A 23456-nucleotide genomic window follows, 5' to 3' on the forward strand; every position below is an offset into this window, starting at 1 on the left:
GCCAACCATTCCAATGAAGAAAACTATTTACGGCAGTTGGTTTTCTATAAATATCAGTATGGACATATCCATAATTGCCAATGGAGAAGGTTAAACCCAAGAAGTTAATACTCTTATTGCTAATTTCATGTGTGAAGAACATATTAATTTCATTCCTGATTAGAATAGAGACAAAATCTCATAGCAATTATGCATCATCATCCCATAAAATCAGCACATCATTGATGCACCTACCTCAAAATAAAATGTGACTTGTGTAAAAAAGTAAATCATAACAAAACACTATTCTATCCTCCTACCACCCTAGAAATAACTTTGCAAAAGTTGGTGCACAAGAAGTATCTATAGCGATACCTTACAACCCGTGATAATAGATACCGCTAAAGGTAAAATAACGTCTTAAAACAAGACTCAAAATTGAAATTAGTAAGTCACTATGTGTTCTAAACTGTTTGCCTTTGGTAGAGATAATGTGAAAGCGCTGTAATTCCTATATCCTGATAAGTGTTAAGGCCCCGTCTCACATAGCGAGATCGCTGATGCGTCACCGATTTTGTGACACAACAGCGATCTCGCCTGCGATCTCACTACATGTGGTTCATAGCGGCGATCACCCCCCCCCCCCCCCGCGCGCTGGATATCGCTGAACGTGCTCGAATGTCCTGGGCCATTTTTTCATCGTCAGCATCCTGCTGGCCAGCATGCATCGCTGTGTTTGACGCCGACAAGCGACCTCATTGGTGACACAGAACTCAGGGACACAGGCTGGAATCGTTCAGAATAGCTGCTGTGTGGCAAAGCACCAGCGATCCTTACCTGGTCGCATCGTTGTCAGGATCGCTGGTGCGTCGTTGACGAGCTCTGCCTGTTTGGCAGCTTACTAGCGACCATTTAGCGACGCACCAGCAATCCCTACCAGGTCATATCGTTGTCGCGATCGCTGGTGCGTCGCTATGTGAAACGGGACCCTTAGTGTATAAGGCCTCAAGGCTTGTAAGGATTGTTGATTCTGTAACAGTGATGTGTCGTAATTTTAAAAAAGTTTCGATGTTGCTATGCTAAGAAAAAAGTGAGGTGTTTTAATTTCTAGTTTTTAAAGAAGACAATGCAGGAGAAATGGAGATCTTGAAGGTCTCTGCACATGACTCTAATTCTTCTAATGATCGTGTGGCTTACATCTCTTTGATAGTCTGAGCTGGTACATCCTAGTCTTTTTTTTATGGTATTTATATAATGCTAATTTTCACGTGAACAAATTTAGATCCTTAGGACCCCTTACACGTATCAATGTCCCAGCGATCCCACCAACAATCTGACGTGGATGGGATCACTGGGACATAGGTGATCGCTGGTGAGCTGTCACATACTGTAGACAGACCCACCAGCGATCAGGACCAGCGAGCAAGCTGGTTTCCAATGTAAACAGCGGGTATCTAGGAGCCGCGCGGCTCTTAGTTACCCGCTGTTTATCTTGGAAATCAGTGTGCCGTGCGGCTTAGATACCCGCTGTTTACATTGGACACCAGCGTCGCTGATCGCTGGTCTCTCGCTGCCACACGCAGCAATGCGCGCTGGCCAGCGGGAGACCAACAATCAAAAAACGGCCCAGGACGTTCCAGCGCGATCAGCGACACCTGGCACTGGGGCCGGTCGCTGATACATGTCACACACAGCGATGTCGATGGCGAGATCGCTGTGGCGTCACAAAATCAGCGATCTCGCTGTGTGTGACGGGGCCTTTAATCCAAATGAAGGAATCAAAATGTGGAATTGGAGAAAATGATAAACCCTTACTCAGGAGAGAGATACATGCAAAAGATAACGTGATCACTTGCATTTCATTCACCTTCGATCCATTGTCTATTGTGTTGGATTCAAACTCCCTAAAAAAGGATTTGGTAGTGACATTGCTGTTGTTGCAAGAGTAGTTCTCAATGCTGCTATAACAGGGAGTCCTGAAGTGGAGGGTATGGGGGTAGGAACATTCATCATCTGTCTGCTGTATTGGCTATGTTCTTAACCCCAGAAGACAAGTAAGCGATATCAATTGAGGAGTTTGTATTTCTTCCTTGCAAATGGATTGTCCGCTAAGGGTATTGTCTATGCTTTAGAAAAAGAGGGTATTGTATATTCCAGTATTGGAAGTAACAGATTTTGATACATCCGTCTCTGATCTATCCATATACAGTTGTGGCCAAAAGTATTGACACCCCTGCAATTCTGTCAGATAATACTCAGTTTCTTCCTGAAAATCATTGCAATCACAAATTCTTTGGTATTATTATCTTCATTTAATTTGTCTTAAATGAAAAAACACAAAAGAGAATGAAGCAAAAAGCAAAACATTGATCATTTCACACAAAACTCCAAAAATGGGCCAGACAAAAGTATTGGCACCCTCAGCCTAATACTTGGTTGCACAACCTTTAGCCAAAATATCTGCGACCGACCGCTTCCGGTAACCATCAATGAGTTTCTTACAATGCTCTGCTGGAATTTTAGACCATTCTTCTTTGGCAAACTGCTCCAGGTCCCTGATATTAGAAGGGTGCCTTCTCCAAACTGCCATTTTTAGATCTCTCCACAGGTGTTCTATGGGATTCAGGTCTGGACTCATTGCTGGCCACCTTAGACGTCTCCAGTGCTTTCTCTCAAACCATTTTCTAGTGCTTTTTGAAGTGTGTTTTGGGTCATTGTCCTGCTGGAAGACCCATGACCTCTGAGGGAGACCCAGCTTTCTCACACTGGGCCCTACATTATGTGGCAAAATTTGCTGGTAGTCTTCAGACTTCATAATGCCATGCACACGGTCAAGCAGTCCAGTGCCAGAGGCAGCAAAGCAACCACAAAACATCAGGGAACCTCCGCCATGTTTGACTGTAGGGACCGTGTTCTTTTCTTTGAATGCCTCTTTTTTTCTCCTGTGAACTCTATGTTGATGCCTTTGCCCAAAAAGCTCTACTTTTGTCTCATCTGACCAGAGAACATTCTTCCAAAATGTTTTAGGCTTTTTCAGGTAAGTTTTGGCAAAATCCAGCCTGGCTTTTTTATGTCTCGGGGTAAGAAGAGGGGTCTTCCTGGGTCTCCTACCATACAGTCCCTTTTCATTCACACGCCGACGGATAGTACGGGTTGACACTGTTGTACCCTCGGACTGCAGGGCAGCTTGAACTTGTTTGGATGTTAGTCGAGGTTCTTCATCCAACATCCGCACAATCTTGTGTTGAAATCTCTTGTCAATTTTTCTTTTCCGTCCACATCTAGGGAGGTTAGCCACAGTGCCATAGGCTTTAAACTTCTTGATGACACTGCACACTAGGGTGACCGCAAAAAATCGATGTCGGAATTTTGTCCGTCTGGAACCCACAAAACGATTCCCCTTTCCAGATATTGAGAGAGCCAAAATTTGAGCTCGATCAAACGACGTTGACCCGTGCCGCTCGTCGCTCAAAGTTTGAAAAAATCCAAATTGAGGTATTTTAAGATTTAGGTATTTTGCATAGTCTGTTAGACTATAAAGAATGTGACAACAACATTGCAGAAATAGCCCTGACCAAATTTTCGAACCATTTGTGGTATTTGAATGCAGAGTTGGTGGGATTATCGTTTTTTGATCCCACCATTACAGACAATGAAAAGTTGTTAATGGCTAATAAATTGCTCAGTAGCATAGATGAACCATCAGAGCACGCTAGGGTTGTAAATCCAAAAGTTAGGAAAGAAAAATTAAAAGAGGTAGGAAGTAACCGACTTTAACGACCTTCTGACAAAAGATGAAGAACAAAAGCAATATGTCCTGCAAGTTGTAAGCAAATGCCGAGCATTATATTCTGACGTTTCAAAAACTACTTTAACAAAAGCTCTAGAATAGATTAGATAACTATGTAAAATTATCAACTCATGTAGGTTAGCGTGCTCTGATGGTTCATCTGTGCTACTGAGCAATTTATTAGCCATTAACAACTTTTCATTGTCTGTAATGGTGGGATCAAAAAACGATAATCCCACCAACTCTGCATTCAAATACCACAAATGGTTCGAAAATTTGGTCAGGGCTATTTCTGCAATGTTGTTGTCACATTCTTTATAGTCTAACAGACTATGCAAAATACCTAAATCTTAAAATACCTCAATTTGGATTTTTTCAAACTTTGAGCGACGAGCGGCACGGGTTAACGTCGTTTGATCGAGCTCAAATTTTGGCTCTCTCAATATCTGGAAAGGGGAATCGTTTTGTGGGGTCCAGACGAACAAGATTCTGACATTTTTCCCCCCCCCCATATGAGATCCGGTCACCCTACTGCGCACGGTAGACACAGGAACATTCAGGTCTTTGGAGATGGACTTGTAGCCTTGAGATTGCTCATGCTTCCTCACAATTTGGTTTCTCAAGTCCTCAGACAGTTCTTTGGTCTTCTTTCTTTTCTCCATGCTCAATGTGGTACAAACAAGGACACAGGACAGAGGTTGAGTCAACTTTAATCCATGTCAACTGGCTGCAAGTGTGATTTAGTTATTGCCAACACCTGTTAGGTGCCACAGACAAGTTACAGGTGCTGTTAATTACACAAATTAGAGAAACATCACATGATTCTTCGAACAGTGCCACCCTCTTTTTTATGTTTGGTGTGGAATTATATCCAATTTGGCTTTAGGACAATTCTTTTTGTGTTTTTGTCATTTAAGACAAATTAAATGAAGATAATAATACCAAAGAATCTGTGTTTGCAATCATCTTCAGGAAGAAACTGAGTATTATCTGATATAATTGCAGGGGTGTCAATACTTTTGGCCACAACTGTAGGTAACTATCCGCAGGGACAGTCTAAGCAACCGACCAAAATAACAGGAATTGTCCTTGCAGGGACTCAAAACAAGCCAACACGGAAAACTAAGAACACTACTAAGTCCGGCAAAGCCAGTCACTATAGGGCTACAAAAAAAAGAAAGAAGCCAGCGCTGCTTGTGGTTAGAACGCATAACATGAGGTGCATATGCACATATTAACATCTAACTGTATTCAAAATGAGACATTTGGCAAAATATTGATCGATAAATTGAGCCACCCCGCCGCACCAAGGCAATCTCATGTGGGGGGTCCTACTCTACATTATTATTATTCAATGTGCCATTACGGCCTCATAAATATTTTAAAAAGCAAGACCATATCAAATGCAATCCGTACCTGAAGCATATCTGCATCACTCCCGTGCAGCCAGATGAAGCATGTGCAGATAAGGGCCAACCAGGTCTGAACATAGACATCTCAGGTTTGACCTCCACACACTGCCAGACCAGCAAACATAGATGAAGGGCGATGCAAGCTCAGACACAGGTGCACAAATTAAATAAAGCCTGGGGCAGGGCGGGGCTGCTGTGTGTGTGCACAGCAGCCTCGATCCATCACAATGGTGCATCCCCCACTGCGCCACCAATGTTTTTTTGCCATACCAACAGGATCTCTGCTCCTCTAGCACCTGGACTATTGGCTATATTGGATAATCCGCATTTTTTTGAAATATTGCCTAGCAGTGATAAACTATCAACCGGTGACTACCAAAACTCTACTTCAAAAGGGCGACTATGTGATAAAGGCCGTTGTTAGGCCGAAACGTCAGCTGTCGCTTCATCACCGTCAATTAAATAATAAAAAGCTCACTTTAGCATAATTTACGTGTGCAGTGATTCTATATTGACTTTACATTTACGGGACCAGAGGCTCCCGTTCACTAGCACCGTTTCTTCATTACACTAGTCGAGTGCTAGCCATGTTCCATATCTGCTAATGGTGCAATGGCAGGCACGGTACCGTATAGCGAATGTGCCTTTGACTGCAGAACCCCCATGTAATAAGCTAGAAAGAAACTCTGCGCAGTGCCTCCCCCTCCCACTACTCCCCCAAGGTGATGCCATAATTGGGACGCCCAACGGACCAATGGGAAGAAAGAGGAATGGGCGTCCGGCCACACCCTCAGGGGTCAAATTCAGGTGCTAGGGTTGGAGACTTCCTCTTTCTCCCCGGCTGACCCTTGGAAGCGTTTTCAGCGATGAGCCCGTTGCGAATTGTACTTGCCTCTCTCTGCTTATAAATTTAATAAACTGTGACCGACCTGTTCAACCCATCCAGGCCTGTTGGTGTTTTTGTTATTACGGGATTGGTGGGAGGCGGGAAGGCACTGGTTACGTCACACGGGTCTCTGCAGTCTGAAGGGACAGCTGCTGACTAGTCCCACTCGCCCGACAATTTCATTTGGTTAATTTTAAAATATCTGCACACTTATACACCCACTTTTCGGTGCGCAACTGGTGCTTATACTTTATTTTTAACTCCTTGCATTCCTGATTTTCGATGCCTTGTTTTTTTCCATCTCCGTCCTTCAGGCAGCTAGTATTATTGTTTTTCTGCAAAACTTTGCTGTTACAGACAACATAGTTGTGCTCACCAAGTTGCCCTTTGGCAGGCTGGCCAAGTATTAAGGATGTAGGATTTACTCTTGCACCAGGATTACAACACAAGGATCCAGAAGCAATTGTGCAAATCATCTATTTACTGCTGTTGATTATCCCCTCTATTTGGGGGCTTCTTTGCCCTGTATTTTTAAGCCAGTTTTATATTTTAATTGATATTTAATAAAGTTAATTCGTTTATTCACTACTAGGTGAAGAGTCCAGCGTTGCCTGGGCATAGTTACTAACTACGGTTAGTTATAACAAATTGTAGTGAATATATATAAAGCTGAGTGTATAGCCCCACCAACTCTGCATAGCCACATTCACTATAATATCCCACATCATCCCGTCAGCCAGAGCCACTGGACTACTACCCCTAATATATCAAATCATCCCGTCAGCCAAAGCTACCGGACTACTATCCCTAATATCCCACATCATCCCATCAGCCAGAGCCACTTGACTACTACCCCTAATATCCCACATCATCCTGTCAGAACCACCAGACTAATACCACTAATATCCCACACCATCCTGTCAGAGCCACCGGACTACCACCCCTAATATCCCACATCATCCCATCAGAGCCACCGGACTACTACCTCTAATATCCTACATCATCCCGTCAGCCAGAGCCACCGGACTACTACCCCTAATATCCCACATCATCCAGTCAGACAGAGCCACCGCACTACTACCACTAATATCCCACATCATCCTATCAGAGCCACCAGACTTCTACCCCTAATATCCCACATCATCTCGTCAGGCAGAGCCACCGGACTACTACCCCTAATATCCCACATCATCCAGTTAAGCCACCGGACTACTACCCCTAATATCCCACATCATCCAGTCACAGCCACCAGACTTCTACCCCTAATATCCCACATCATCTCGTCAGAGCCACCGGACTACTATCACTAAAATCCCACATCATCCCATCATCCAGAGCCACCGGATTACTACCCCTAATATGCCACATCATCCCGTCAGCCTGGGGTCAGAATCAGAGCTCTGAGGGATTTGCCCTAACTTCCATACTGGTGATCTCTTTAAGAGAGGCCTGGAGTCAGTACCAACAGTACCAAAGTGCAGAGTGGATTTTCCCTCACTTCCATACCGGGGATCCCTTTAAGAGGGGCTTGGGGTCAGAACTAGAGCGCAGAGTGGAATTGCCCTAACTTCCATACCAATGATCTCTTCAAGAGAGCCTGGGGTCAGAACCAGCGCGCTGAGTGGACCGGTCCTAGCTTCCATACCGGAGATTCCCTTAAGAGGCCTGGGGTCAGAATAAGAGTGCTGAGGGATTTTTCCTAACTTCCATAGCGGAGATCCCTTTAAGAGGGGACTGGGGTGAGAACCAGAGCGCTGAGTAGAACTGCCCTAACTTCCATATCGGGGATCCCTTTAAGAGGGAAGATATGCCTATGGGACTATGGGATGGAGGATGTGTGATGGGTATATGGGCAGGGAGGGGGTGATTCATTTCTGTCATGTGCTCTCTGCTTCTTTCTGGGGGGCAGACAATGGCTGGGAGCTTATGTTCCCAGAATGCTAGATTTGTTCCACCCGGTCAGTGTCTGTTGAGGTGTTGTGGAGTGGGAAAACTGTTGCTCATAGCAACCAATCACAGCTCAGCTTCTTTTAAACAACTCTGGTGAAATGAGAGATGCTTAGTGATTGGGTGGGGCTATGTGGAGTGGGCATGGCTGATACACTCATACATACATTCATTTTTATATATAGAGATTTTGTCTATCATCTCTTCTTATCTAAATGGCACTCACCATTATAGAGTGTGTTATATATATTTGTCTCGGTAACTGTATCCTAGAAGGCAAAGTTTATAGACAGAGGTGAAGGCTATTAGAGTATTTGTATCTGCCTTACAAATATATCTATCTAGGGACAGTAAGTTGTTATCCTACTAGGGACAATTTATCGATAGTGAGGTGAAACACAGGGGATTAGAGGATAGCCAGTATGATTATATCCCAGAAGAGACATACTATTATAGTGAAGTGATATCACAGTGAATTGAGTGTTATTGGGCAACTATATCCCAAAAGAGACAGATGAAATATTGAGAGAATTCAACTGTATCCCAGAAGAGACATATTACAGTCAAAGGATATTAAAGTGATATTAGTGTCATACAGGCAATTGTATCCCTAGGGGGACAAGTTACTATCCTCACCTTATGAATATCCAGGCAGAGCTACTCTATAAGTGACTGGTTTCCTACTACATATTTAAAGGTCTGAAGACGTAATTCAGCAGAAATTAGTCATTATTTCTAGAACCAAAGGAAAAATTTTCCAATAATGCTGACTTGTCACAAAGTTATGTGACTTTAATATTGCACTTTAGCCCTATATTAATAGAATTAATAAATGTAATATTTTAGGAACCTTAGTTAGGGTTTATTTGCCTTATTGCAATTTGTAAATAGTGTAAATAATACCCTAAACTAAATCTTTATAACCGCCACATGACTGTGCATAAAAAGAGCATGTTAGAGAGGCAGAGTCTCTCAAAAGCAAAGATGGTTAAAAAAAAATCTGTTAACAACTATATCTAAAAATTGTGAAATAATTTTTAAAAAATGTTCCTTAACATAAAACTATAAATACTTCTGAATATATCATCATCTACAATACATAATATCATCAAAAGTTTCAGAGATTGTGGAGAAATGCATATGCACAAGGGACATGGCCGACAGTGAGTAATAAACATTTACAAATTGTTGCATTCTTTTTTTTTTTTACAATTTAAACAGCATCTCAACTTGTTTGAATTGGAGTTGTATTTGTTTATTAAAATGTGCAATCTATTTTTGTCCTAAAAGAGAATCTTTACTTTTCAATTTAACTTTTTAGCATATTGCGCTGTAGTGTATAACTAAGGTTAAATTCCACCAAACCAGTTTTTATATGCCAAGACTAATGTCTCAAACTAGACTGAGATAAAGGATGTGTTACCTTTCAGGCAGGCACTGGCATAATGGCGCTGGAATTCCAAGAACGGTGTTTAGCAGACAGGGAGTCAGAAGGTCCTTCTCATGAAAATTCCACAGTGAGATAAAATTAACAATCTTGGATCAAAGGTGAGCAAGGTGTTGAAAGATGATTAGCAATCTAGCCCCCTGAGTGCTCTGTAGTGCTCCTTAGCCTGTCACGTAATTAATCACGTGTCTGTGACGTCACGCAAGGTCCTGCAGCATCTCTGCACCTTGCAGGCTTTCCCAACCCGGCCTCTGTACTCTATGCAGACGGCTGTTACAGATCCACAGATAGACGATAGTCACCGGCTGGGACTACGTCTTCTTTCAACACCTTGCTCACCTTTGATCCAAGATTATTAATTTTATCTCACTGTGGAATTTTCATGAGAAAACACTCCCTGGCTCGGAGGACATTTGGTGTATTTTTTATTTGGTGTATTTTGATTTGATGTCTTAACTATTGACCCAAACCCCTAAACGTGTAGACAATAAAGGGTACATGTCCTATCCATAAAAAACGAACGTCTGAGTGAAGCCCAAGGCATGCTGAAAAGTTTTGTAAAAATATTCTTAAAGTGGTTGTCCACTGCTCAGACAACCCCTTCTCTATCACTTTGTTACCTCCCTTATAAAATAATAGCAGCTATACTCTCTGCCCCTACCACTGGCTCCCAGGGCTCGCACGAGATACCAACCAGCGGCGGCTTCACACTCCCCTCAGACATCCGGAGGAAGTGAAAGAGCAGGCAGAGCCCTGACTTCCTCTCGATGTCTTATTTGTCCTAAAGAGGAGAGAGAAGTGGCTACTGATTGTTATGTCACGTGAGCCAATATCACGCGAGTCCCAGGAGACTCAGGGCTGACACCACCGGAAAGGCTGCTATAGCTGCTATTATTTTATAAAGGGGAAACATACTGATTCAGAAGGGGTTTTCCTAATAATAGACAAAAGTTTGAAGAATATTTTTACGAAACTGGTTACCATGCCTTAGGTCTCATTTAGACGTCCATTTTTCATGGCTAGAACACGTTCCCATTTTTAGTCTATAGTACTGTTCATATGTCAGGGGTTTTTTTATACAAACACTGATGAAATCTGATACAAAATACTGATGAAAATCGTCGGGCATCTAAATGAGACCTTATCCTCAGCCTGATTGTGATGCTGAATCATTTCTCATGGACAAGCAGTGAGACAGGGAAGTCAAGGAGTCCCGGGTTAGATACCGGGAGAGCACTTCAAAGGTAAAAGGGTACGGCGAAAGAATGGTCAAAAGGCAAAGTTTGAAATCAGGTAGCAAAGGTCAGAGTACGTTAAAGGCAAAGGGGCAATACAACAGAATGGTCAAAGGGCAAAGTCTGAGGTCAGGCACACACTCCACCGAGGAAAGCTATGACTTGCAATGGTCTGACCATTGTCAGCCAGCTAAATAGCCAGGTAATCACCCAGATTGGGTGACACCAGAAGGAAACCCAGCAAGCCTAGCCAGATTGGGAGGTGGGTTGTCACAATACAAACAGCCCAGCACACACCTGATTCTATAGGTCAGCTGAGCTGTCCCTCTCTGTGTCCCTAGGACACTGAGTGGTGGAATCGTGACACTGGTCTCCAGTTTGCCTACTTTGCTTATGCTGCCTTTCCTATTGTTATCTCCCATGCTGTATGAGCCATTCCCCTCCACCAGCCCCAAGCAGCTACAGTTGTTGCTTCTATATTTCTAAATAGTTCTTGATTATCCCAGGGATAATTCTGTATACAGATTACACAAAACTGCCTACAACGTAAAATAAGACTATAATAATAAACGTGTGTAACTCCAGACTTTTACGAATGGGGATTTTGCTTTCTATTGATTGAATTGGCTCAGTAAGTCATTTACAATCAAGTCACTACTAAAGCTTTTCAAACCACTTCCATTGTTCTCTGTATGAAAAGAGCAATCGACTCCCGGCAATCTGCAGTCATTTCTACACTAGAACAATATTTATATATGTGCATGGCCAAAATACTATAATTATGGTTTATTTCTGTGCATGTAATAGCCATTCATACAGAAACAAAATTGCTTCATCAACGTAGTGAATGCTTGTCCAATGACAACTGAAATAGAGTTGTAAAATGATTGTAGAGGGAACTCGAAACTCAGCTCTATTGTTGCTTAAAGTATTAAAACTAAATCTAAAATAGGCAAAAGACACAAAGTTGATCCCAATAAAATGAATTTTCCATGATGAGAAGGCTCTCCGTTCATGGGGTTCACACAGGGTTTTTTGTGCTTTTTTTTTTTAAATTGAAACATTTTACAAGCCTTTTTCTTAAAGTTACATGTGAACGATTTGCAAGTTTAAAGTACTCAAGGGATCGTATAATAATAATGTAAAAAAAAATAAGAAAAAAGATTTTAAAAAATATGAAGACTAACATCATCCAATTTATCCCTCTATAAAAATAAAAAAAAAAATAATAAAATACGTATATTTTATATCGCAGTGTACATAAAATTCCAAACATAAATGGAAAAACTCACTGACACTAAAAGGACTTGAAAATCCTCCTAAAATATACAAAAATCACTGAAAGAAGGCAGAGATGCTAACCTGCCAAGGCCTCAAATCAATTGCACTAACAGGGTGCAGTGGACCCATCTAATTATGGCAGCAACACAGGTGCAAATACTAATGCACAAAAAACTCCAATCTGTATATGGCATAATTCAGACAGAAGCGATGCAGAGCATTCGACTGTAAGCGGTATGCTCTGCCATAATTAGATGGGTCCACTGCACCCTGTTAGTGCAATTGTTTTGAGGCCAAACGTACAAATGAACCTGTACACCAAACATATCAGAACCCCAGAATCGTATTAAGGGCTCATTCTCACTGCAATCAGAAGAGTGCACTCCGATAAAAAAAAAATCTGATTGCAATCGCCCCAATGTTACTCAATGGTGCATCTCACATCTGTGATTATTTTCCCATGCCGATTCCGCATGAGGAAACAAGAGAAGCATGCTGCAATTGCACCAGAGAATGGGACTGCATGTGTGGGAGAGAGGGTCCCCGCCGAGTGTTCGGGTCGCAACCAAGGGGACCGTCACCTGGGTTCCAGCGGAAACTGTTTCCGGGGAACAGAGTTCAGTGATGGACCCTGGATACTGACAGGTGGGCTAGGGGAGGAGCCAATATAAAAGGGGCGTGGAACGCGAGTCACAGTGAGTCAGCAGAACGAGACAGAAGAAGCAGGAGACCCTGGGTGCGACTATGAGCCAGAGTGATTCACCGGAGCCAGGAAGGTGGCCACAGACAGGAGAGATACTCCCCCTGGACATCAGTGGAACCGTGCGGAGACGAACGTCCGAGAGCCGCTGCCCCGTGTCGACCAGCGGCCGCTGCCGCCTTCCTCCAGCCCGCGGCTTCGGCCTGCCCGCGGTCACTCGCGGCCGTTGCCGCCTCGCTCCTGCCCACGGCTGCGGCCTGCCCGCGGACACCAGCGGCCGCTGCCGCCTCACTTCAGCCCCAGGCTGCGGCCTGTCTCCCGCCGCCCGCAGCCACCCCGCTTCTACCCGTGGCCGCGGCTAGTTCTGTGCCGTCGGCGGCCACTACTGTCCCGCTCCAGTCCACGCCAACGGCCGGGCCGTTGCTCGCAGCGGGTCCTCTGTTGCAGTCCTGGCTGCGCAGGTAGCCTGCCAGCCGCCACCCCGCATCCCCGCTGCTTGACCCTATCCGGGGGCTGCGGCTCATCTGTCCAAGGACTCCTCCAGGGCCTGTTGTGCCCCTGCTTCACCGGAGCGTTGGAACGCTCGAAGACTACGAAAGATCTTCAGCGGCTGGGCCAAGCAGCTGCTACGCCGAAGAACCATCGTCCGGGACGCCGAGGGACGTCAAGCCGGTTAAGTGACACTACATAGTTAAGGTCCCGTAGTCGGCCATACCGCAGCCCTATAGTGACCGGTTTTGCCGGACTTAGTAGTGTTCTTAGTTTTCCGTGTTGGCTTGTTTTGAGTCCCTGCGAGGACAATTCCTGTTATTTTGGTCGGTTGCTTAGACTGTCCCTGCGGATAGTTACCTACAGTTGTGGCCAAAAGTATTGACACCCCTGCAATTATATCAGATAATACTCAGTTTCTTCCTGAAAATGATTGCAAACACAAATTCTTTGGTATTATTATCTTCAATGAAAAAAACACAAAAAGAATTGTCCTAAAGCCAAATTGGATATAATTCCACACCAAACATAAAAAAGAGGGTGGACAAAAGTATTGGCACTGTTCGAAGAATCATGTGATGTTTCTCTAATTTGTGTAATAACAGCACCTGTAACTTACCTGTGGCACCTAACAGGTGTTGGCAATAACTAAATCACACTTGCAGCCAGTTGACATGGATTAAAGTTGACTCAACCTCTGTCTCTGTGTCCTTGTGTGTACCACATTGAGCATGGAGAAAAGAAAGAAGACCAAAGAACTGTCTGAGGACTTGAGAATCCAAATTGTGAAGAAGCATGAGCAATCTCAAGGCTACAAGTCCATCTCCAAAGACCTGAATGTTCCTGTGTCTACCGAGCGCAGTGTCATCAAGAAGTTTAAAGCCCATGGCACTGTGGCTAACCTCCCTAGATGTGGACGGAAAAGAAAAATTGACAAGAGATTTCAACACAAGATTGTGCGGATGTTGGATAAAGAACCTCGACTAACATCCAAACAAGTTCAAGCTGCCCTGCAGTCTGAGGGTACAACATTGTCAACCCGTACTATCCGTCGGCGTCTGAATGAAAAGGGACTGTATGGTAGGAGACCCAGGAAGACCCCACTTCTTACCCCGAGACATAAAAAAGCCAGGCTGGATTTTGCCAAAACTTACCTGAAAAAGCCTAAAACGTTTTGGAAGAATGTTCTCTGGTCAGATGAGACAAAAGTAGAGCTTTTTGGGCAAAGGCATCAACATAGAGTTCACAGGAGAAAAAAAGAGGCATTCAAAGAAAAGAACACGGTCCGTACAGTCAAACATGGCGGAGGTTCCCTGATGGTTTGGGGTTGCTTTACTGCCTCTGGCACTGGACTGCTTGACCGTGTGCATGGCATTAAGAAGTCTGAAGACTACCAGCAAATTTTGCCGCATAATGTAGGGCCCAGTGTGAGAAAGCTGGGTCTCCCTCAGAGGTCATGGGTCTTCCAGGAGGACAATGACCCAAAACACACTTCAAAAAGCACTAGAAAATGGTTTGAGAGAAAGCACTGGAGATTTCTAAGGTGGCCAGCAATGAGTCCAGACCTGAATCCCATAGAACACCTGTGGAGAGATCTAAAAATGGCAGTTTGGAGAAGGCACCCTTCAAATATCAGGGACCTGGAGCAGTTTGCCAAAGAAGAATGGTCTAAAATTCCAGCAGAGCATTGTAAGAAACTCATTGATGGTTACCGGAAGCGGTTGGTCGCAGTTATTTTGGCTAAAGGTTGTGCAACCAAGTATTAGGCTGAGGGTGCCAATGCTTTTGTCTGGCCCATTTTTGGAGTTTTGTGTGAAATGATCAATGTTTTTCTTTTTTGCTTCATTCTCTTTTGTGTTTTTTCATTTAAGACAAATTAAATGAAGATAATAATACCAAAGTATTTGTGTTTGCAATAATTTTCAGGAAGAAACTGAGCATTATCTGACAGAATTGCAAGGGTGTCAATACTTTTGGCCACAACTGTATAAACCTATAAAGGTTGTTTCCAAAAACACAAAACCGTCTCGCCACTGCATCCTGCATATCTGCTAGTACCACACATGCACCCATACAAGTCTATGGGTGCGTGTGAAACATCGAGTGCAGTGCAATTCCCTCTGAAGCCGGCAGTGGAGTAGATGAAGAAATTACTTTCTCTTCCTCCACAGTTGTGATCCGATCCTGTCATGCAAGAAGATTGGAGCACAGAGCACTGACACTCGGCTCACGACTGCAGCAGAGAAGGAGCCGAGGGTTATTAGCATATCGCATCCTAAGCTCTCGCATCAGAGAATCATCGGATGCCATACGCTAATGTGACCGCCGTCTAACAGAAATAATAGTTCACCATGAAAAAGGCAAGTCCCCACTCGGCTCCATCAACAGAATAACCTGGACAATTATATTGATGGGTCCATTTTTCAAAACAAAGAATACTATAAGAAAAAAGAAGGGTGGAATTGCATTTTTTTAACCATTTCACTTTTTTCCAGTGCAAAATATGATAAATGAACGAGTCGTTCAAAACTCTAATTTGTCCCTGAAAAAAACAAGTCCTAATATGGCTATGTTGAAAAGTAAAAATGTTAGGGCTCTTGAAAGATGGGGAGGGAAAAAAGGAAAGCAGAACAATGGAAAATTGCCATGAACGGTATAGCATAGTCAGTTTTCACTGAGAGATCTTCTGACAGATTTGCTTTAACCACGTGTAAGTTTATTTGTTCATCATAATTGGTGACTAGAAGGGATATTGAGGTCAAAAAACATCTTGGCATGTCTGTGGTACAAAGGTCAGGTTCCCATTTACTGTTATTCCCTGCGTAGGGCCGAGACTGGGGAAGGAAACTTAAAAGGGTTTTCCCACTAACAAAGCTAATTGTAATCAATATTTGAATCAATAGATATTTGAATAATAAGTTCCATAATTGGATGTGTTTAAAATGTATATTCCTATTTTGAGATAATCTTAAAAATGTGTCCCTGCTGTGTACTGTGTAATGGTTGTGTCTGACCGTGCAGGGACATGGTCTGATCATACCACAACTCTTGGGCAGGGGAGGAAGAAAAAGAATATACAGACATAACATGGGATCACGGCTGAGTCTTTCAGGTAAAACACTGCTTAACCCCTTTCCGACATCAGATGTAATATTCTGTCCATGTGACCTGGGCCTATTTGACCATGGAGGGAATATTACATCTGAGCGATCGTCCGCACACACGAGGGTGTGCGGGTGATCGCCGCAAGGTGTCAGATGGTCCTGACAGCTGACACCCGGCACTAAGTGCCAGGAGCGGTCACAATCCACTCCCAACACTTTAACCCCTGAAATTCCAGGAGTAGGCAGAGGGCGGACATCCCCTATACCTTTGGATGAGAGACCAACTGTAAAAATATTTTAAAAGAAAACCAAAATAATAATAAAAAAATCAAAAGATACTGTATTTCAAAACAAATATTTTTTTATTTGAAAAAAAAAACAAAACAATACAATAAAAGTACACATATATGGTATCACCGTGTCCACAACGGCCCGACCTATAAAAATGTCCCACTAGCTAACCCCTTTCGTGAACACCATAAAAAAAAAACAAGGCAAAAAACAATGTTTCAACATCATACTGCCAAACAAAAAGAATAACACGCAATCAAAAAGAAGGATATAAATAAACATGGTACCGCTGAAAATATAATTTTGTCCCACAAAAAAACAAGCCGCAATACAGCTCCGTCAGCAGAAAAGTAAAAAAGTTATCGCTCTCAGAATAAAGCAATGCAAAAATAATTATTTTTTCTATAAAATAGTATTTATTGTATAAAAGCGCCAAAACAAACATAAAAGAAGGATATAAATCGTACCAACCCGAAGAATAAAACTACTTTATCAAAACTACCACACGTGGGACGGTATAAACGCCCCATCCAAAAGAAATTCCTGAATTGCTGGTTTTTATTCGTTCTATCTTACAAAAGTCGACCAATACAAAGAATAGAAAGTGATCAAAAAATGTCATGTGCCTGAAAATGGTACCAATAAAAACGATAACTCGTCCCGCAAAAAAACAAGACCTCACATGACTCCGTGCACTAAAATATGGAAAAATGATAGCTCTCAAAATGTGGTGGTGCAAAAACTAATTTTTTGCAATAGAAAGCATCTTTTAGTGTGTGACAGCAGCCAAACATGTAATCGCACCGACCCGAAGAATAAAGTCGCCTAATCTCTTATACCGCATGAGGAACGGCATAAAAAAAAACAATTCTTCACATGCTATTGATTTTTTTCATTCTGCTTCCCAAAGATCGCAGTAAGATCGCGAACATTTATCCTGCGCTGTGCGTTGAGCGCTTACACCAGGTTTTCCGTGTAAATCTCTGAAATACGTGATTCAGATGGAAATTCTGGCGGAAAATTCCCTAGAATGAGGCAGATGGAGGCACTGTGGAAGCCGTGTGACCTGTGATCCAGCGGTGTCCATCTTTTAAGAATTGCATAGAAGTGCCATCGGCCACAGTTTTGTGCTCTTCTGAAAAGAAGGACCCCGGCGAACAGAGGCCAGCCGGAGTCCAGAGTAACTTTGATGCCTCATTATAGTGAATGGATCCCTCAGGGTTTTTATCTGAATCACATCACTCGAAGACTTGTCCTGCGTAGAGCGCGGGATAAATGTGATCCAAAACGTTATGTAAAATGTTCCCAATAAAAGCTTTATCTCAATCCACAAAAAAGAAAGCCCTGGCTCAGGTCCGTCATCTGTTAACCATGTTATTGGTAGTACATAGGCTCTGGAAAAGCTAAATGGCTCCTCATCCGCCAAAAGAAATTCAGCAAATTCTCTGCTCCCAAATCCAAAGGCCCCCCCCTTCCTTCTGAACCCCACAGTGTACCTAAACCACATATGGCGTCCATGCTTGGCATTTCTGAAGCGATGAGAGACCCCCTAACTTACAGGTGCATGCCTCCAGAAGCACGGGCTGGGCATAACGTACTGTTGACTGCAAGAGACTGGTCACTACAGCGGCAGTTTGCAAATTTCACTCGGCAACATTTATTGCTGCTTGTTTCTGGAAAATACCCATAGAGTCAAAATTGTCACAACACCATGTAGCGTTGCGCCTACTGTTTGTGTTGGGGGACACTCACTTGGCACTGGATTAACGTAGATTTTTCACATAAAACAGTCTATATTGGTTTATTTTACACAGCATAATTCACCCTGTTGCACATCACAGGCCTACCACCGTCCATAATATTTCAACTTTAACTTGAAGTTCCTTGAAATGCTGGACTTCTCTGTCCAGCGAACGTGGGCGACCGCACGCCAAACAGTTCCTTAACATTCAACATCATAAGCACCAACAGTCTGTGGAGGTATCTTACAGGAGAGCTCCTACTCCAGATGGCAACTCCTTGTCAGTTCTCGCTCTCCCAACGCAGAGCTGTCACAGACTCTGCTCACACATGGCCTCAGTGGGTGCTATTCAGGACGTCCGTCCCCCCTCTGGGACTGTCCAATACACAGGCCTCCCTGGGTGCTATTCAGGGATCCGATCCTACGGCCAGGACCTCCCAACACACCGGCCTCACCATGTGCTCTTTTGGAAGTTAGCAGCTCCCAACACACAGGCATTCCAGGACCTTGCACTCTGACCACTCAGGTTCAAAACACACGACCATGTGACCAGACCTCAGTCACATTATATATCCAAAACCACCCACATATGTGGGCGGTGTATGTGTGGCTAGTCGATCCCGCCCAGCTCTCCGACTAGCCCTATAAGCCCCCCTTATAGGTAAATAACTCCTTGAGTACAAGTCCCAGCATAACAACATCATTTTTGGGTTTACAGTGGAGAGGACCTCTGTGACACATACATACATTTACAATCATGGCGGTCACTGTTTCCCCACCACAATCAAGGAAACGCCCATATGCATATCCTGAGCAGCACATACAGTGTCCCCTAGCTGTAACAGGGGTCACTGCATCACAACCTGTAGATAAATTCCCCAAGGGGTACAGTTTCCCAAATGGGGTCACTTGAGGGAGGATTCTGCTGTTCTAGCAATTAAGTGGCTCTGTACATGGAGTCCGCAAACTGTTCTAGTAAAATCTGCGCTCCAGGAGGCAAATAGTGCTCCGTCCTTCCCAAATCACTCTGTATGGCTAAGTAGTACTGTACAGCCACATATGGGGTATTGCCACGTGCAGCAGAAATATTGGGACAAATTTTGGTACCATTTTTACCCACTTGTGTGAAAATGACAAATCTGGGGCTAAAACTAAATTTTGGCGGTAAAAATGTGGTTATTTTTTTTTCCCTGCCTAATGATATAAAATTCTGTGACACACCCGTAGTGTCAATATGATCACTGCACCCTTAGATGAATTCATTGAGAGGTGTAGTTTGTAAAATGAGGTCACTTATGGGGAACGCTGTTGTTTTGGCACCTCAAGGGCTCTCCCAGTGGATCATGGCACCTGCAAACCATAACAGTAAAATCTGGTGATCCTTGCCTTCTGAGCTTTGCACTGTGCCTGAAAAATATTTCCAGATTACATGTAGGGTATTGGCACACTCAGGAAAAAATGGAGCTCCGTTTGTTGTATAAAAAATTCCTATTAGCCCTTAGAAAAATTCAAAACTTGGGGCTAAAATAACATTTTAGTGGTACAAATGTAATTTATTCTGTCTTCATCGCTCAGTGGTATAAGATTCTGAGAGGCACATGTGGTGTCAATACGATCACTGTACCACTAGATGGGGGTTTCTGTTGTCCTGGCACCTCAGAGGCTCTGCCAATGTGACAGGACCCTCAAACCATTCCAGGAAAATCTGAACTCCAATATGGCGCCTCTTCCCATTTGAGATTTGCACTGTGCCTCAAAAGTAGTATTCCCCCACATATGGGGTATCGATGTACTCATGAGAAATTGCACAACAAAATGTATGGTGCAATTTCTCCTGTTACCCTCATGAAAATGAAATATTTTGTGCTAAAAACATATTTGTGAGGAAATTTTTTTTTGTTATTTTAACGGCTCGTTATAAACTTCTGTGAAGCGCCTCTAGATTCTCACCACACATCTAGAGTAGTTACCTGAGGGGTCTTGTTTCCAAAATTGTGTCACTTCAGGTGGATTTTCACTGTTTAGGCACATCAGAGGCTCTCCAAACACAACATGGCGTCCGCCAGTTGTTTCAGCAAATTTTGCATTCAACAAGTCAAATGGCGCTCCTTCCCTTCCGAGCTCTGCCAGGCGCCCAAACAGTGGTTTTCTCCCTCATATGGGGTATCGGCATGCTCAGGAGAAATTACACAACAAATTTTGGGGTCAATTTTTCTCTGGTACCCTTGTAAAAATAAAAGAAAATTGGATCTGAAGACAATTTTTCTGAAAAAAAAGTTAAATGTTAATTTTTTTTCAACAAATTCCTGTGAAGTACCTGAAGGGTTAATAAACTTCTTAAATGTGGTTTTGAGCACATTGAGGGGTACATTATTTAGAATGGTGTCACTTTTGGGTATCTTCTTTCATATAGGCCCCTCAAAGTGACTTCAAATGTGAGGTAGTCCCTAAAAAAAATGGTTTTGTAAATTTTGTTGGAAAAATGAGATACTGGTCAACTTTTAACCCTTATAACTTCCTAACAAAAAAAAGAATTTGGTTCCAAAATTGTGCTGATGTATAGTAGACATGTGGGGAATGTTATTTATTAACTACCGGTATATTGTGTGACACATCTCTGTGATTTAAGGGCATAAAAATTCAAAGTTTCATATTATGAAGTACAATATGTCAAGAAAAAACAATCTCAGAATCACCGGGATCCATTGAAGCGTTCCAGAGTAATAACCTCATAAAATGACAGTGGTCAGAAAAGAAAATTTTCCCGAACATTAACATGCAAACCACCCATGGGGGTAATGGGGTTAAAAACAGGCAGGCACATGTTTTGCTTTACAAAAAGAATCAGCTGTGATCCCATACGGTCTTGTCTGCATACTCTCTTTTGCTTCCTCCCCGGCCCAGGAGATCAGACCATGCTCCTGTATGGCCAGACACAGCCATTACACAGTACAAAGCAGGGGCACATTTAAAAGATTATTTCAGCACAGGAATATTTTTTAAACACATCCAACTGTAGAAATTATTATTATTCAGAGATCTAATCATTAAAATGAACTTTGTCGGTGGGAAACCCCCTTTGCTACTGGATGCAGAGCAAAGCCAGAGCTGCATCCCCTCAAATTGGTTGTCTCATGTTGTGACTATAAGATGCTCCTGCCTCCAGACTACCTTCCTGGCGCTTTGGACCTGCCACATAGTTGAACTGCTGTTCCAATTTGTGCGGTTTTAGATGCTGAAGGCCAAGGTACAGTAGCTTCATCCTCTGCAGCACTGGAGGAGAGCAGTGGAATGGCCAATACGAGAGATCCTGCCAGCTTCAGAGCAGCGCTTACAAGCTCTATTGGAAAGATCTGTTCCGCTTGCTCAGGAAAGCGGTTAACGCAGAAAGGCTGCAGCTGTGGCTGGTAATCTAGATAATGAGTAGTACACAATACAATTAAAATTCCGCTCAACCTGGGAATGGAGACGATTTTTTACAAGGACTTTGCAATTGTAACCTTTAAACTTCTTGGGAGTAACCCATTAATTCTCAGGATCAAGCGGGATCTTAAATGTCGGACCTCAACTAATCAAAGTGGTGGCATATCCTAATTGCCATTACTTTATAAGATGGAAAACCCCTATTATCAGCATGTGCTGATGAGTTCTTCTACCGACCGCTCCTGGCACTAGATGGGGATGACCACACAGTCTAATATAATGTGCACTTCATAGAAGTTCAATGTATTGCACCATAGTTTTTTGTTAGTTTTCCTTATTTCTGTCCCCCAAGATCAGTACTCCGTGATTGATCTTTGCGTATACGGAGAAGCTTGAGACAGCTGCGATTTTAGTGATTAAATACAAAATCACAGAAAAACCTTGTAAGTGAAGCGAGTGATAATGTGATTCCCTCTTATTTGCAGACAGCATGCACTATTAATTATCTTGTACAAAGCAGCATTGGTGACAAAACAGGTTCCAGAGAAAACCACCCTCTCTTATCTCACCTAGTAAACACCCAGAATGGATTTCACCCACTGCTGCTTTAATCAAAATGCTAAGAAATTAATTAAGTCATCCAAAGTGGAAATTATGTGATATGGGGAGCATTTAGTGCAGTGTTCGCACAAGGTCACCTAGCCAGTCTATGAATTATTAATAAATCAATCACAGCGTATACATTCTGCTTAATCCTTGTAGTCAACATATTAAAAAAAAGGGACTTGTTACGGAAATAAATTATATGTACAATGGGCAGACATACATCACAAAAGAGCATAAACTACACTAGAAGTTCTGTCTGTGCCTGCACAAGCATCAGGGTGCGGTCCTAGTAGAGACTGGAAGCTGTGAGAATACATTTTAGGGTCATTAATGGCACAGCCACTTACAGTAAGTACATTAGCTTTGAGGTTTGCAACATACTTATGTTTTATCCCTTTATCTGTTATCTATTATATATGCTAGTGAAACCTGTGTACATCATAGATTACAGATACTTAGATTATGCTGTGTCAACCCATGGAGTGCAGCCCTGGAATGGTAGGTGGATCAGACAAGTGTGCAGAAACTAGAGGTCATACTTTATATAGAAATAACACAGGCTCACTGTTGTCATTTTAATCAGACTTTACCACTTTTAAATAAAAATAATAAAAGTCATGTTTTAATACATGCCTTCATTAGGGTTCATTTTCCCATTGGATAATTTGGTAATATGAATTTTCAACCCAAAAGGGGAATTTACACTCACTAGTAAATTTATATCCTTTCTCACACATTTTAGCTGCTGCATGTGCTATCTATAACATGCAATCCACTGTTTGCTAGAGGATGGAGAAGAGCTGCACTGATCTCTCCTGTATACAGCTCACAAAAGATGGTCCACATGCTCTTCATTCATTTTTAGCCGACAGAAATAAGCTGCTGCAACATGGAGGATATTTTACAGCAGAGCTGAGCTTTCTGAACTTGTTACAAAGCTCTGCACAATGTTTCTCTTTCTCCCTCTTGCCTCTCTGCTCTACATAGAGGATGACTGGCTGTGTGGCATGACACCTGCAGTCTGTCTCCTGTAAGCAGGATGGACTTGAGCTGCTTTTTCACAGTGAATGACACGTTTAACAGACAAGGGGAAGGAAGAAGTATCTAATTACTGGGGAAGAAGGT

At 42.9% G+C, this 23456-nt stretch overlaps 1 protein-coding gene across 2 annotated transcripts in view; it reads right to left on the bottom strand.

The window, feature by feature from the left end:
• The window catches only part of ZBED1 (zinc finger BED-type containing 1), a 426627-nt gene that overhangs the window by 343542 nt on the left and 59629 nt on the right, over positions 1-23456 (bottom strand). The gene's annotated exons all lie outside the window — the stretch shown is intronic.

This window comes from Dendrobates tinctorius, unplaced genomic scaffold, assembly GCF_039654945.1.
Source record: "Dendrobates tinctorius isolate UK_male_01 unplaced genomic scaffold, ASM3965494v1 ptg000016l, whole genome shotgun sequence".
Taxonomy (NCBI): Eukaryota; Metazoa; Chordata; class Amphibia; order Anura; family Dendrobatidae; genus Dendrobates; species Dendrobates tinctorius.